General features: G+C 35.0%; 1 protein-coding gene across 1 annotated transcript in view; it reads left to right on the forward strand.

Moving 5' to 3' along the window:
- LOC141454559 (roundabout homolog 1-like) overlaps window positions 1-18,195 on the forward strand; it is a 573,443-nt gene that overhangs the window by 256,641 nt on the left and 298,607 nt on the right. The window lies entirely within an intron of this gene.

Below are 18,195 nucleotides of genomic sequence, written 5' to 3' on the forward strand. Positions count from 1 at the left end.
GGCTGAATAGCCCTAATTGGAGTGTGGCTGCACAAGTCAGTGCAGTAGGTATGGCTGAAGTTCATTATTAGGAGCGGGGGTAGAACTCCACCACAGGAGTTGTTGCGCCAGTTAGTTGTTGACATTACAACGATCATCGTCCGTTACTCTGCTTAGAAGTTTGATTAGATGTGGCAGATCTAAAACTGTTTCGTATTTATCCATTTATTGACGTAATGCTGTAGTTTTAGGGCATCATTTCTGGTCAAGACGCGTCAATAAATTGCCTCCCTAATCTCTACTTTTTTCAGTATTTCCTCATTTTCCAGAACCCAATTCAGAGCATATGAAACATTATTCCAAGGCGAACATCAAAGTAGTTTACACTTGAGGCGTACGATTAAAGATTATTAAGAAGAAAACATTAATGAATAATTCTTCGACATTGATAATGTTCTAAGACAAGTGAATCTTAGGATTTATTATCCATATGCACCGTAAATTGAGTAAATAAACCAAAATACTGAAGTTTACCATTAAGATCCTTAATTATCTGTGGGTTTTTCGCTGTAATTTCTTTATTTTTGTATTGTCTCGTCTGACAATTTAATACTGGTGCCACGAAAGCTGAATGGTTCCCAAATCTAAGATTTACTGTTGTTCTTAAATTTGATTCCGGTAAAAAGTAGTCGTTACTTTAAACTTTTAATTCCCTGTGGGTTAATTAACGGATCACTGCAATGTAATAGCTTTTTCTCTACTGGATTAATGGCGTCCCTACCAAAAAATATCTCATCCAAACTACACATTATTCTGATACCCACAACGCTTCACCTAATTGAAGGTAAATAAGGCCTGCAGGGTTAATTATGTGCAACTATTTTTGGCAAGGCGGACTCTATCTCATCATCATCATCAACAATTTCATCTTCATCTCACACAGACACACTCTGAATACTTTTTAGGAGCTCACGTCTATGAACGAACATCTCTTTTTTAAATAGCATCGGATTTAGTTTTGTTTTTACATTCTCTGAAAACATACATCAATTTAAAATTAAGGGATAATAAAAATGTTCATTTTTATAGACGAAGTTTATTTTATTTATTAAAGGGGATGAATTGTAGATTCCTGATTGGTAAACTACTGGGCGTACATCGGCTGTGGGTTTGTTATTTAGTTAAGAATGATCAACAGTGCCCTCTGGCATCGCTATAGGTAGAAGTACCAATCTAGACCCAGTTGTGTGAAGACCAAAGTAAACAAGAAGCCATCGCTGGCTAGAATCCACTACGCTACCTTCTTACCTCAACTGACTAATATTTACTTGTTTCTTTCATTGATTTAGAACTGTTCCCTCTTCTTCTTTTTTACTAACCTGGCCTCAGTCAATATTTGTATTTTAGTTTTGTCTACTGATTAAAAAGGTAAAAAGTTTTCTGTAATGAATTTACAAGACCTACTGTAAAGACTACAGAGAAAATACTAGAAATATAAGTTGGAAAAATTTATTTGAGGTTCAATAAGTTGAGACTACTATTGCGTTATACTTATTACTTATTGCTTTACCGCGACCACCACCACGAAACCTTTCCGCAACAAGTGAACCTAGAGACAGAACTCCAGCGGGCTGATTTACGTTCTCGTGGTACCATTTCATAGAGACCCTGTCTCCTACTTTAAGGTCAGTGGCCCAGCCATGCCCAGCTCATGACTTACTACACCATTCCAGGTGAGACGGTCTTCCGTATACGTCCCCTATTAGTCGCCTCTTACGACAGGCAGGGGATGCCGTGGGACTATTCTCACCCTGTCCTACACGGAATATAATCAATGTACAATAAGAAAAGAGATGAGAGACAAGGAACTAGTTCAAATACATGTACACGAATATATATCCATATACATTATACATACATCCATGTGCGCCAAGAGGTGTGAGTGGAGTGAACGACGACCATACAGTGATGGAAGCCGTTAGTCAGCCAGGTTGGCAAGCTTACACAGCAACCATCCTAGGAGTTGGGCGTTATATGTTGAGATTATCGCGTGGCCACCGCCGCTATAGTCTGCGATCTGTGGATTTGAAGGAAGTGTTGTGGATCAGAGGGTTGTAATGACTGTGTAGATTTGAGTGGAGTTTTGTGTACCGAGATTGTGCTATTTCAGAAACGAGAGGAATATTTAGATCAGAGTGTATAGTATGGATTGGAGACGTAGAAGGGAGCGTTAACTATTGCTCTTGGGATTTTAGACTGTAAGGTTTGAAGTCGGTTGATGTTCGATTTTTTTAGCTCACAGTAATATAAATCTAATTTTTTTGAAAGCTTGATATATCTGCTCTCTGATTTCTTGTTACTCCTGTTTACACTCAAGGAGGGGATTGTGGGTAAAAATAATTCAAACTTCAAACAAACAATCTAACAAAAAAAAAGTTCCCAATAGAAAATATGCAACAGTAAGGAAGCAAGTAAGAGTTACAATTTCCTTTCGAAAGAATATATGACAATTTATTAGGAAATTTACAGCCACATATTACATGAGAAGTGGCCACTAAAAAGACAATATTCCAGTGACTGTGCGAACGTTAAGAATAGCTTGAAAACAACGTTTTTACATTAGCATTTCAAATGGCTACGAGGACGATATTCTCGCGAGATTCACCTGCTCCATTATGTCAACATTTGAAATGGAATTATGGCAGGTTTCACTTCACGTTAATGTATTCTGGCTCGCCCTGTGTTTCCCCTATCGTACCATTTTTTTTGTTTTATATATATATAAGTATATGTATAAGCTTTTGTTTATGTGAAATTTTAAATATTTATTTAACTCATCAAAAGCTTGAAAAGTTCTTTTTTAAATACATATTTCATGGTTTTCGAACTTTTTATCACATAATTATGCACTTAGAGGATTGATTCTTGAGGTCGACATTGGCTGAGCCCTGAACATGATTCGGCTGAGGCCACTGTTTCTTTTTTTACACTCCAGATTCGGCCCGATTTCGGATAGGCACCGTTTTTACTTCACTGGACACTTAACACCCTGGATTAGGGAAGGGAATAACTCCAGACTGAGCCCTGGATAATCGGTGGCTACATCAATCTTGTAGAGAACCTTTATCTTCTTCAGCACTAGTTCGGTTGATCTAGTATGTGTTGGGACGTTTTTATTCAAGGAATAGATAAAAAAGCTGACTATTTCCCCCTGGGTGAGAATACATTTACCCAATCAGTGACTACCCACCCTTACACCTACTGTTATAGTTTATTAGTAATAGTGTAATAGTTTTTTAATCAAATTAACCAGTTAAGCGTGTTTTACGTGTATACACGTCAAACCAAATCTCTATTACGGTGCGTTCGACTGTATACTCGCGAAAAATATAAATTGCCATTAACTATAACAACTCGAAATTTAAAAAAAATACAGTAAGAATATTATTTGGTGGGATGTTTCCTTTATCTTATCAATAGAACTGCGGTGGGAGTCGGCCAAATGATAAGTGGTTGGTCCATGTTTGGTCACCGCATTAGAGATTGGGAATTACACATACAAATAGAAGCTCTCAACCCTTGTGCAATGCCCGTTTTTACCTCAGATAGAGGTTCAGACCTCAGTATGAGCATGATTTCATTTTGCCCAGAATTCAAAGCTCTTTTCTTCCTTGTAAAAGTTCTTGCATCCCCCAGTTAACTAGAGCAATGCATACGTGAAGCGGTGCAAGATTTTGAATGAGCACAGAATGCTCTGTAATCTCAAGCCCCAGAGAGATTGCAGATAAAGTGCTTGTATTGACTATTACGTGACGTTGTAAACTTTTGGTTGTTTTGCCCTGCGTTCGACGTCTATACACGTCATTGTCGTGATTTTAATTCCGCACACTGTGGGTTTTTTTTTAAAACTAAATTCCACGCTTAACTGGTAAAGCCCAAATCCACCTCCAACTTCCTGAGAGGAGGTATTTACCCTGAGAACCAGGGTTCTTGAATTTTTAAAAGGAACTTGTGTTCCCCTGATCAATAAATTATTGTTTTATTAATCAATTCTTGGTTTTTATTGTACTTTAAAAACTTTATGCCACCTAATTCTAATTTTTTTCTGTTACAGGTGAGTTGCTGATCAATTAGGTGAGATACCATTAGGCGCCACGATAGCCGAGCGGTTAGAGGCGAGACCTGCAAAGCTAGTATGTATTGTGGTACTGGGTTCGATTCTCAGTCTAGACTTTGGATTTTATTTAATTGTTAATAAAAGAAATTTACAGTAAAGTATGTTTGCTAGTCGCCTCCGTCCACAACGGAACAACCTAATTGGTAGTTGAACGTTATTTGCCTGAAAAAAAAAGGCATTACTTCACTTTATTTACTTTTTACTTATTGTTAACATTAACGAAAATGAACAATTTTAGAGGTCAATTACGGGATGAATTATCCAGACTACGATTGTTCTAATATCCATCAAAACTCATAAATCGCAATATCCATAAAATATGTAATACGGGATACTTGCCTTTTCAAGATCAGGTTATGTTTTGCGAATAATTAATCTCATTTAAACAATCTTATCATTATCATAAACTTAAATCAAAGGTGTCCACCTATTTATTTTTAAAATACTCAGTCAAAAGGGGTTATCAGGCCAAATTCTCTGGACAGGGAATTGCAATACTCCAAAGAAATCGTAATAAAGGACTTTTTTCGATTTTAGGCACACAAAGAACAATACTTACGTGTTATTCGTAGGTTCCCGCGGAAACTGGTATTCTTTTTAGAGTAACACTTGCAATCTACATCAGTTAATTTAAAGTACCCCTATTCCTTTTGGAACTAGATGTGTTAACTCTACAGATTTAATGTGTTAGGGATTATATATTTAATTAATTTCAATAAATAAAGTAAACTGGCTAGTCACACGTAAGATAAGCCGTTTAAGCTTTGGTGGGCTTTCCAGAAGATTATAAACTTATAATTACTAAACTCGTAAATCAGTTTATATTATGAAAGCATCTCTTCTTGGGTGGAATTATTTATGCGTTTGTGTCAAATGTTGGAATATAATACGATTTTAGGAGGTAAAGATCCACATGAGATGTTTGATAAAAAATAATAGTAATCAGAAAAAGTGTATTCTTGATATTCAACATTTATACAAGGTGTGGCTATTAAATAACGAGACTGATGCTGCTACAGAAGAACCTATGCATGCGCCAAATCCTAACGACCGACAGCTGTGCAGCGTAAAGCCTTCTTCTTCGATTGCAGCGTCTCACGTCTTTGTCGAGAAATCTGTCTGACTGGAACTGTCGTTTGTGTAAGAGGTGTTAGTTTCGTTTTGCCGATAACATGATACTACATATGTAGTAGAGCAACAACTTGTCGTGAAATTTCACATGAAACTGGATAAAACCGCTACTGAAACTTATCTTTTATTAAAAGAAGTTTATGGTGATGAATGTTAATCACGTGCGCGAGGTTTTGAGTGGTTCAAGCGTTTCCAAGATGGCCGAGAAGACGTCGGAGATGATGACCACCCAGGATTGTCTGTCATGACGTTTCTATCTGTTCCCCAAAGACAAATCTACATTAAAAGGATCACGATTTCATTCCGTTGAAGGTGTGAAAGAAAAAGCGGCACGCGTCATGCAGGAGCTGACAGAAAAAGACTTCCAGCACTGTTTCGAACAATGGTAAATTCGCATGGAGCGTTGTAGGGATAGAGGAGGGGTGTATATTCAATACAATTGAAGAGATCGAAGAAATGATGAAAGCATAGAATAAAGTAAGAAAATTGAATGATGCATGTGCATGACTTGCACCCATTGCGGCAAAGTTATGCTCTCGCCCCACGTTGCACTGTATACTCCTTCACACAATCCTAACTCAATCAATAAGCCCCCAATATACTTACTACTTTTTATTGTATCAATATTAAAATCGACTTACCCCGAAAACTGAAGTTTTATAACAAGATTTGCTAAACTTTTTCATTCAATATGGATGTCTTTTTGCTTTTAAAAACAAAAATTTCGAAAATTGATGTGTAGATGGAGGTAAACAAGATTCTATTCTCGAAAATCTAACACAAATTATTATTTATTTGTCTTTTATCTTCTTGTAACCTAGCACTTTTGAAGCATTCATAACTTATGAAGGTTTTTAAACAAGTTTACGTCTAAAGTAGTTTGCAAAAAGTTATTTACGATTTTTTTTTTTAAATTATTTTGTAATTTACAATCTGCATACATTGTATACAATAAGTAAATATGGAGAGAGAGATGAACTGGTGCGTGTGGAGAGTAGGAGGAGAGAAGCTACCAGCGGTAGCACTCTCTATAGGAGAGAGGAGAATGTGAGAAGGAGAGAGGAGAGATAGAAGGAGAGAAGCTACCAGCGGTAGCACTCTCTATAGGAGAGAGGTGATTGTAAGAAGGAGAGAGGAGAGATAGGAGGAGAGAAGCTACCCAGCGGTAGCACTCTCTATAGGAGAGAGGTGATTGTAAGGAGGAGAGAGGAGAGTAGGAGGAGAGAAGCTACCCAGCGGTAGCACTCTCTATAGGAGAGAGGTGATTGTAAGAAGGAGAGAGGAGAGATAGGAGGAGAATGTGAGGAGGAGAATACGAGGAGGAGAGAGGAGAGATAGGAGAATAATGGCGTTTAGTTCTTCAGACCTCAAGGAAGTCGCGGGGCCACCGGCGATTCAGTCGGCGAGGTGTATTAGGGATGTCAGAGGAAGCGAGAGACAGTACAAGAGGATTAGAGCTAGTCGAGAGAGTGGTATGGAATTTTTGGTATTTGGTCTTGGCGAGTTGGTCTATGAAGGGAATGTTGAGGTAGTTGTAAAAAGTGAGATTAGTCACCGTAGAAAGGAGCGTCAGCTATAGGTCGGAGAAGTTTTGATTGAAATGTTTGCACCGCCCGTATGTTTGTAGGTTTGGCTGAACCCCACAGCTCTAGTCCGTAAGTCCATATAGGTTTGAGGGTAGTACAGTATATTAATCGTTTGAGTTCAATGGGCAATTTAGAGCGACGTCCATGTAGTCTGTAAAGCAGTTTCGCACGTTTTGTCATTGCTTGTCTTTTAAGTCTAGTGTGTGGGTTCTACTGTGAGTCGTTTGTCTATGTAGAGCTCAAGATAGCACACCAGATCTGTTCAAGGAGGAGGAATGCTGTTGAAGAGGATCAGGTGGACAGGAGCCCCGCCGGAGAGTAAACGTGGCTTTTTACATTTAATTTATTCAATTAATTTCTAATTTTTACTCCTAATTACTTAATTTAAATGCTGTTATAGATACTTAACACGACGTTTTCTTACTAAAATTATTATAATGCCATCTTCTTAACCTATCTTTCTGCAAGTTGTTCTTCTTTATGCAATGTAAAATGATTATAATCCTGCGTTTAAAATAAGCGATGGGTTTTTTTTCTATTTTAAATAATAGGTTTTTCTATATTCAATTCAAATCGCCTTAAACAGATATCCGTTTTGCTTCATAAATATATCAAAAAAAAAATCTGCTAAATTTCTGATTCACTGACCAATGTCAGTTACAATTAACCAGCATTCAGGTTTCTATATATGTAATGGTATTGGTAAGATATATATATATTATATACATATATGGATTGAGTTGAACGTCAATTTACAATAAATCATCACCATGGCAACCTAGGCACGAGCAGCCGGCCGACTGATAGGGTCAATGTAAACCGCTACGCCCATAAATTCTCTTTAGTATACTGATGGCGATGGGGTAAAATAGCATCATTCCCAAACTACATGCATGTCAGTTGTATAAACTTATCTAAATCTTGTTCAACTATTATTGTAATTTATTCTAATTCATATTAGTTGATGGATAATTCAATCAGCTGATTGTTATTAGATATAACTATTTATTAGAGAAATTAATTAATTATAACAATTATTATTATTGAAGTGCCACGGTAGCTGAGCGGTTAGAGGCGAGACCTGCAAAGCTAAGTGAATAAACTTATTGTTGGTTAGTGGGTTCGATTCCCGGTCTAGGCCCTTGGTTTTTATTTAATGGTTAATACGTGGTGTGGTTATTAAATAACTAGACTATTGCTGTAAAACATTTTAATTTAAATTTAAAAATATTTAGTTATTATTACCTTCTATCCCTACAACGCTCCATGCGAATTTACCATTGTTCGAAACAGTGCTGGAAGTCTTTTTTAAGAGCTCCTGCATGACGCGTGCCGCTTTTTCTTTCACAACTTCAAAGGACTGAAATCGTGTTCCTTTTATTGCAGATTTGTCTTTAGGGAACAGACAAAAGTCATATAGGGTCAGGTCAGGTGAATAAGGCGGATGGCCTGAAACTGGGATGTTGTACTTGGCTAGTAACGTCTTGACAGACAATGCAGTGTGAGCCGGCGCGTTGTCATGATGGAGAACCCATGACTTGTTCTTCCACAAATCGGGTCGTTTTTTCTTCACTCTTTCACGAAGTTAAGCAAGCACCTCATGGTAGTAGTGTTGATTAATTATAATCGATATTTTCATCCGTTTTGGACGTGGAAGGGCGACCCGGGCGGTCATTATCTTCGACGTCTTCTCGGCCATCTTGGAAACGCTTGAACCACTCAAAAACTCGCGCACGTGATTAACATTCATCGCCATAAACTTCTTTTAATAAAAGATAAGTTTCAGTAGCGGTTTTACCCAGTTTCACGTGAAATTTTACGACAATCCGTTGCTCTAATACTTGTTTTCGGCAAAACGAAACTAACACCTCTTACACAAACGACAGTTCCGGTCAGGACAGATTTCTCTACAAACACGTGAGACGCCGCAATCGAAAGAGAAGACTTTACGCTGCACAACTGTCGGTCGTTAAGATTTGGCGCATGCATAGTTTTTCTGTAGCAGCGTCAGTCTCGTTATTTAATAGCCACACCTCGTATGAGAAATTTGTAGTAAAGTATGTTTGCTAGTCGTCTCCTCCACGATACTTTTACTTGACTTACTTTACTTTTTAATTATTATTATTATAACTTATTTCATGTTTTATTACTTAGTGACAAGTTGTTGACCATGGGGTTTCTCAGCAAGTAAATGTTTTGAAGTCCTTAAGTTCGATAATTCTCTCATGAAGGAGCAGAACTCAATAATTGTGGGTTGCTTAAACGTATATTATTTTTTGACTCATTTTTCATGTTTTAGTTATGTTGATAGACGATCATTTTACTAATTTCCGTTGTAGTTAACCATAAACTGTGATCACTTTTCCGGTAATTGTTGAATTATTCCAACGATTTACATTATTACACGGAGTTGATCAAAATGACTTCTGAAATAAATTATTTATTGCACAATGGCCAAAAAATTGTATCGTTTAATGGTGTTAATCTTTATTATAGTGGACATTTTTTTGTAAATATAAAAATCTATGACTGAAACAAGTGCTTTGATACTTAAATTTAAGATATTATTAGCTATAAGATATATATAGGGCTCATACATTACTAAATATTTTATTAAATTATATTAAGCATTCAAGATTGTACGAGTTGAATTATTATTATATTTCTGTAGAGACAATTTTGTTAATAAGTTTTACAATAATCTAACATTTTACATAATTTTCTAAATATAATTATCTGGCACAAAAGATAATGTACAAGTTGGAGAAGTCAAACAATATAAGAGACTTTAGTAAGTACCTAACATGACAAAATGTCAAGTTTACAAGTCACTTGTCACATTTAAAAGCTGTATGTCACCTATATTAAGTTGAGAGTTAGTTATCGTCCCCTAGTATGGGCTATAGGAGTTACTTGGGGGATGAAGTTTGCAATATGAACCTGCTCCACTTTCTATCATATCGTTAAAATTGTAGACACACCCCAAGAAGTAAATCGCGTTTTGGTAGGGACACCCTTAACCAAACACTATCTGACACAAGGTGAAGTGGATGTACGACTCCTTAGAGAAATGTAGAAGACAATACTTAAGGTCTCCCTCTATGAAATAAAAAATAAACATCAGCGCAAAGATTTCTATCCCAAAAATTGTTCATATTTTTTGTTTATTCTAAACTTTTCAAATATTTTACATTCTAGTCGCATATTTTATGCTATAAATTTTAGGTGTCACACGAAAATATTGTGCACAATGTAGCGCTAAAACGGTAAAGGTTTTATTTGTGTTTGTTTTTTTGACAATTTATCACTTTTAGTGGCCTAGCGGTGATACTTTGAAGCACAAATACCGCACAATACTCTCCAATTTTGTTCTTGAGAAGGAGATATCATCAAGAAATGGAAGAATTTGTACTTAGTTTTTAACTGCCTTTATTTATTTCCTAGGGATTGACAGAGAGTCAGGCACATTTAGTAATTCAGTAATCCATTTTTTTGTGAGACACATTTACAACAAAACAATAAAAACAATATTATTGTTTATTATCGTAATTTAATAAGTGCTTTTAAAAAGAATTTAATTGGTAAAGATATTTAGTTTGTTATGAATCCTAGATTTAATTCTTATTTTCGATTAATAGAAGACTTCACTCTAATTGAACAGAAAGAGAAATACATTAATCTGAATTTGAGCTTGAATAAAGTTATAATTTTGGCCCAGATTAGAATGGCGGCTGAACAGAACAGTACAGAACATTAGGATCAAATTCTTACAATTTCACAAGTGATGATAATTGTAAACTGTGTTCGAATAGTAAAGATACTTTTATTCATATGTAATTTGTTAGTCCCATTAAGTATATTTGAATAAATGTATTTCTGATAATGATGTTTCAACAGCTTTAGAAAATTTGTTGACTTTAGGCAGGAATGTTCAAACAATCTCAGACATTTATATGTATATGGTAAAAGCATTAAAACTTAGAGAGATTATTATCGTGAATTATGTTTAGAAATCAACACTGAAATTTCGTTTAACCACCGTAATTCAAACTTCTTAATTAAAATTAGAACAGCAAAAGACCCAGCGAGTGAATGTGATGATTATTCAGAATAAAGAATTTCGTGTGTTGATTAAACACTACTTTATCCGCAGGACATTAAGCGTCGTTTCGTCACTGTGGATGAAACATGGATACATCACTACACTCCTGAGACCAAAGAACAATCTAAACAATGGGTTACCAAGGGGAAATCTGCGCCAAAAAAGGCGAAGACCGTTCCTTCGGCCGGAAAGATTATGGCGACTGTCTTTTGGGATTCGCAAGGAATAATCCTCATCGACTATCTGGAAAAGGGTAAAACTATTACAGGTGCATATTATTCATCGTTATTGGACCGCTTGAAAACCGAGCTGCAAGAAAAACGCCCACAAAAAAGTCCTTTTCCATCACGACAACGCACCAGCTCACACCTCAGCAGTTGTGGTCGCAAAATTAATGGAAATAGGGTTCCAACTCGTTTCACATCCCCCCTATTCTCCAGACTTGGCTCCCTCGGACTACTATTTGTTCCCCAATATGAAGAAATGGCTGGCGGGAAAAAGATTTTATTCAAACGAGGAGGTGATTGCAGAAACGAATGGCTATTTTTCAGACTTGGACAAATCCTATTATTCGGAAGGGATCAACAAATTAGAGCAGCGTTGGACGAAGTGTATAAGCCTAAAAGGAGACTATGTTGAAAAATAAAAAAGGATTACCCCAAAAAATTAAGTAGTTTTTATTTTTGCACGGACTTTTCAAACGACCCTCGTATTTGAAGTTAAATATTTCACTATTTCAAAGGAAACCAAAATTTAACTCTAAATATCTCGTTTCCTACTCGACGGATTTTTACTAAATTTTATACTATTATGGACAAATGTTGTCTCCATATATAGGAAAAATATAAACAAAATCTATCGAGTAGTTTACGAGATATTTGAAGTTAAAGATTTCACTGTTTCAAACGAAACCAAAATTTAACTCTAAATATCTCGTTTTCTACTTGACAGATTTTTACAAAATTTTATACAATTATAGACAAAAGATGTCTCCATATACAGGTAAAATATAAACAAAATCTATCGAGTAGTTTACGAGATATTTGAAGGTAAAGATTTCACTGTTTCAGACGTAACCAAAATTTAACTGTAAATATCTCGTTTCCTACACGATAGATTTTTACTGGATTTTATGCAATTATAGGCAAAAGTGGTCTGCATATACAGGTAAAATATAAACAAAATCTATTGTGTATTTTGATTTGTGGTTTAAAAATCTTAAATTTTTTATGTAACTGTAACACGATGCTCAAAGCTATGAAATTTTAAATTTCTTTAATTACCAAAAAAATAAATCGAATTATTCAATATCATTATTACGCTAAGCGAAGAATTAAGTTTCCTCAAATAAGATTTACTTTTTTTTCTCAAGCATTTCATGTTGCGCACTGATTTGACTAAATTTAGTCGGAGCAACGAAAAATACAAGATAAACACTTGTTATGTCTACTTGAATTTTTCATGTGCCTAAAGTGCTCTAAAAAATGCTGAAAGTTTTAAAGTTAATATCAGTGCTCTAGAAAAATAACATTGAGAAAATGTTATTTAAATATTAAAGCACTACTCAGTTATTTATTTACTTGAATAAATTTTGTACTTAAACCAGTAAAGGAAATTTACAGAAAATAACCATTGAATCGGTGATTTATTTTTCGTTTTTTTTTTAAGTAAACCTTTCAGAATAAAATTTTTGAACTACTTCAAGTTCCTCGAGGCTCCAATCTCGCCTGTACTTGATTATCTCCATCCGCTCAATTGATCCTTCATTTTTAAACTCATTGTAAAAAAACGTTCGCTCCAACCGCTAGCTACACAGTACGGCATGAACGAATAATTTATTGTGAACTATTAACTAAAGACTGACGATATTTACCTTAAGTACACTTTGAAACTACTAATTTAATGACAGAAATAATACTAGTTGTTTCCTCAGACGAAATATATGACTAAATAGACGGCTAGACAACTTGGCATAGTAAATCTTATTTATGCAACATGGTTCATTGTCTACTTAGTATGACTAAATCCCTAAGGAAAAATCCTAAGCTTATGGAAATAAATCTCTTCCGTTTTTAGTTCTAAATAACTGCCAGCCGCCAAAAAAGAACTCGGCTTAATATAAGTATTTTTTTGTACTTAAATTATTTGTCTGAATTTCTGTTTTGATTCTGTGGCTTTTAAAATATTTTTTTGATTACTTAGAGAAATATTTATTAATCAAGAAGGCGTTAAAAACAATTTCTTAATTTAATAAGTGTTCGAAACATTTTATTATACTCTAATTCATCCACGTTTACCCCTAAGTTTTAACACTAGGTTAGAAAATGAAGGACTTCTTCCTACTGACAGTGTCCAACCGGATCGTCCAACGTATTGCACCATATCCCAAAAAGTAATTAAGAAATACATTTTAGATAATTTGTAATTCAATAATTTATTCAAATAATTACTGAATTCTGACGTTTTTGCTTCTCTTATACTTGAACTGCCATCTTGAAACAATCAATTCCCTACAACTTCAACCGTGAATAATTCAGATGGTAATATAACTGGCAGATCTGGCAGTAAAGTGAAAGCTTTAGGTGAGCTTGTCTTGTCTTTCTTGAAGGGGAATGAAAGCTGTTGGATCAAACTGGACTTCAAGTATTCATGAAGGGGACATTAAGTACATTTGGCAAGGGGAACTTTATATATTTACATTCATATATATATATATTAAACAAAAAAAATCTTACACTTTCAGCCATTTTGGAAAAGTTACTTTGATTATTTTGTTGAAATATGCCATTAATATGTTACATTTTTCAAAACCTTTTCTAAACAAGCCATAATGTTATTATCTAGTAAAATCTACTCTTTTTCATCTCTGAATTCTAGGCATCGTTAACGATAACTTACAAAAGTAAAAGCAGTAGATGAAGTTCTACAGGACGTTAAGGATAAACAGAGAAGAGTCAGGGCAAGTATTGTGAATATTAAGAGCACTTAGCAAGGCTAGCAATCGACATGTTCGATGAGAACTCATTGAAGTGGGCAGGTAAATGATGTTTCATTGTTTCTTCCCGGCCAATCGCTTCGAAAAACGATACCGGAGCGTCATATAAACAAAAAATTCCAGCTGGAGGATTACTGGGTAATGACTACACGCTACAAAATAATACAACTAGAAGCAACTTCTGGATAATGTCAAGAAGGGACATTACTTCCTCAAAGAGAAAACTGAAGCACGGAGCATAAATATGTATCAATGCTTTGCAATGTGACGTGTATTTTCATTAGTCTTAAGGCTGCAATTGTTTACGTGATACGCTACAGTGGTGGTTATGGACAACGTCTTTAAGACGTTGTTGATTTCAATTGTAATGAGAAAAGGAAGCCAGGCCAAGGATATTCCTGGCCTGATGACCGCCAGTAGACCTCATTTCTTGAGTTGCTCTTTTAAAAACTACTGATCCTCCTCCGTTCTAAAAAAAAAAAAGAAAAAAGCCGCTTGGGATAACGAGTTTAGGCGTCATTGTAACCAGTGTTCCCTCTAAGCTGCGCGTGTGTGCGCGCGCACATAAATTTTAAACAAAGCGCACATGAAAAATATTCGCGCGCACAAAAGTTTTTGTAAATTTATGCAGAATGGTTAACTCCAAAAGACAGGAGAGAGAAGTTATAAAATAAATACTATTAATAAAAATGTAATCCTTAATTCTAAAATTGTTCAATAATAAGTAATTGTGAATCGTTGTTCTTGTTTGTTTGTTTTGACAAATGTTTTTAATTGAAAAAATTAGAAGCAGACAACGCTTTTACATTGTAAGTATTTAGATTTTCTTATTTTTCATTTGAATGGAAAAGGGAAGCCACAGTAATCAGTTAAATTCTGTCTTCACGATCTAATGATTTGACTTGATTTTAGGGTAGATTTTTCATTGTGTTCCGTTGTAATGTGTGCTATGCTGTAAGATCGAGTCAATGCGTTTAAGTAGATACAAAATTTGGCTGAATATTAATACTATTCTTGTATTGTCTTTTTTGCACTTTTTTAAATTGCCGCACAAAATTTGTTTATTTTGGAAAAACTGCACACACTTAAAAAAAGCGCGCACACAGGTCACAAAAAATTAGAGGGAACACTGATTGTAACTACTCTCTCGTGCCTACCAAATTCGCTTTCTAGAATACCGCAGTATCCAGGGAACATGGAATTTGAGGTAGTATTTAGTAATAACTTAAAGGTTCTGAGGTTGTTGCCTGAACTACTTACTTGATTGTTAATATTTTTACTTCTCTCAAATTTTCGAACTTCTTCTTTTATGAATTTAATAATTCCATGTATTAGTGTAAAATCATTATCACTGTTGAAATGAGATAATGAGGCAATGAGATATTGGATGTGATTTATTACATGAGGTTCAAAATGGACTGGAGGGTCACATTAAATATCTACCTGTCAACCTCGCAAAGTCTATTCTTAATCCAGCCACCTGGAAGAAACGATCTTAAGGATGAGTCCTAGCGGAGAAGGTGGATGTAGACAAAAAAAAAAGTATCCAGGAAAAGGATGATGAAGAAGGATCCCCACCGCAGAGGAAGTAGTGAGAAGAGGACTTTGAATACGAAGATGATGATGTTAATTTGCAAGGACGGGGGGATATTTTAAATGTTTAGAAGTGAACTCTGTAGGGCTTATATAATATTTCTTCTTTCAGCATCAATGAGGTCTTCCACCTTCATCAATCATTGCAAACTGCTGAGATTAGATATCGGAGGGGAACTTGCGCCGTGCAATGGAGTACTGCAGATAAAGTATTGTTCGAAACTTAGGGCATAAAAAAAAAAAATGAAGAATTTGATTCGTTTTCATTTCTTTTTCATGCTTACGATTCTCTTATAATGTTAACTTTTGAAATAAATACTATATTTCCACACAACTACAAAAATAAATTTGGACGAACTAGTAGTAAAACAATTATAGCCTAAACTATAAGGGTGAAAAGTATACTACATATAGGGTCATTAGTCTAGAAATAGGACTAGATAAAAATAGAGATTTTTTAAAAGAGAAGCCGGCTGTAACCCACCCTCGCAGGAAACAGAATACATTGTTCTCTTGGATCTGTATTTTAGAGGTTTAGCGGGGGCCGAGCGATCTGTGTTTAGTTCTTTGTAAAGACTCTCTCGAGCCACCACTACTGTTCTAACTATCTGTAAACAAACAGATACTAACTACTAACATTAGGAAAAACCTCCTGAACAAACAATTAACCCTAATAAAGATGCCACTAATACCAAAGCGATTAGTTAACAGAACAATTACGTCACTAACAAGGGATTTTAAAAATAATTCTAGAATTCAAGTACCTAGTTGTTTCTTTTTTAGGTATTTGCGGTCATGATTCTCTTACCGTAGTTTGCGAACTTAACCTAAAATTACAAAAATCGTCTATTTTCCGGTTAGTTTCTTATTTAATTCTTATTTACCGGACTAATAAGTGTAATGATACCTTTAAAGAAAAGTCCAACCACGTCATTTAATCCAAATGCCATTAATCGAATTTATTTTTAGAATTAAGTACGACCATATAAATAACAAGTTAAAGGGAAACCGTATGTTAGGTACCATTTTGGAGAATCAAAAAATTGGAAAAAAAAGCTCTACTGTGGCTGTGTCATGGACACGGCCGTATGTTGTACGTGAATACGTTTACGTAACGGGTTATATTTTATTATATAAAATATTTTTATTTATGTATTTAGGATGAAATCAAGGAAACAAATAATTACTGTGTTACAATATAGCTTTATTAATTATAGGTTAGTGATACGAAAAGTACGACACAAATGGCGTACAAGATACATCGAGATTTCTGGTAAACGTTAAATCAATATAGGTATTACCTAACGTTGTTGGAGAAGTTTCAATATTAGGCAAATTGAACTCGCTGAGCATGAAGTTGGGCAATGAGCGGTTTTGTGAGACATCAACATTAAAGTTTCTAACTATCATAATTGGTGTAGTAAGATCAGGCTCGTAATCGGTATAATTTTAGAGATGTTTTTGGAATATTTTAACAACGATCGTAACATAAAGAGTTTAATTTCTGCTAACGCTGTACCCGGATGGGTATACACACACCCGAGTACGAATTTGAAGATGCCATTGGCCTTTTTTGTTTACTAAACAGATATCACCAGCTTTTGCGTCTTTCATTTCCAAATAAATTTCCGAAATGTCAATGTTAACTTTATTACTACCAGTGAAGCTATTGATGTTGCGATATATGGCGACTCCACCGGCTTTGCGACTTTTACCATTCGATTGTTCTTGAGAAGCCCTTTCCAACCGTATACGATCTCTGTATTTGGTTTTGGCTTTTCGACGCGTGTAGGCCGACATTATATATTTTTGATATTTTTTTATTCTAACACCTTATTATATTTACTGCCACTATTTTACACTAATGTTTTATACACAATCGATAGATTGAGATGACAGCTAACGATTAAAACTTAAACGAACATCGTAGCTTCTCCGAGTCAAAAGTTATACAAATTGCAAATCTCGATACGCAGCAAAATTATCTCAAAATGGCGGCACTTCCCCCTCCACCTCGCGCGATGCGTCACAGTCCTCGCTTATCGTAATGAATTCTTTGATCCTTTAGCTATCCAGTGGTCTAATTTAATTTTGGATGTAGACGATAGATTCGAAACTATAATGCCAAACTGTATCCCCCGATTTTGTTATCATTAGGTTTTTTGGATTGCCTCCATATGATAGCAAATTTAAAGACGTATTCATGTCAAAAATTAATAAGAAAAATGGCACTACTTGTTGGTGGTTTTTGTCGAAAAGTTTATGCCCATTTCCGTTATCAGGTACGAAATTTTGGACTTCCTGCCTGTATATTGATAAAAACACACAGTGAGAAAGGCAGACCAGTTCGTAACTAGAAGACTTCAATTTGTGTCGACTTATTAATGATCAAGTGATTTATTTATTATAATCAGTCTTTTGATTTACAATAATTCAGAAATATTTCTAAATTTGAATATTTGCAGATAAAAGAGCGAAATAGACTTACTTTTAGTGCAATATACGTAATAAAAATTCTCTTAAATCGATTTGTGCTAATGAATCGATAAAAACCAAAAAATTTATCCTGTAAAATATTACATCCGCTCAATTGGTTTCCGCCTACTTACTTTATAATACTTTATAAAGGCAA

The sequence above is a fragment of the Rhodnius prolixus genome, unplaced genomic scaffold (assembly GCF_049639745.1).
Source record: "Rhodnius prolixus isolate KJV_2025 unplaced genomic scaffold, Rpr scaffold_9, whole genome shotgun sequence".
Classification (NCBI taxonomy): Eukaryota; Metazoa; Arthropoda; class Insecta; order Hemiptera; family Reduviidae; genus Rhodnius; species Rhodnius prolixus.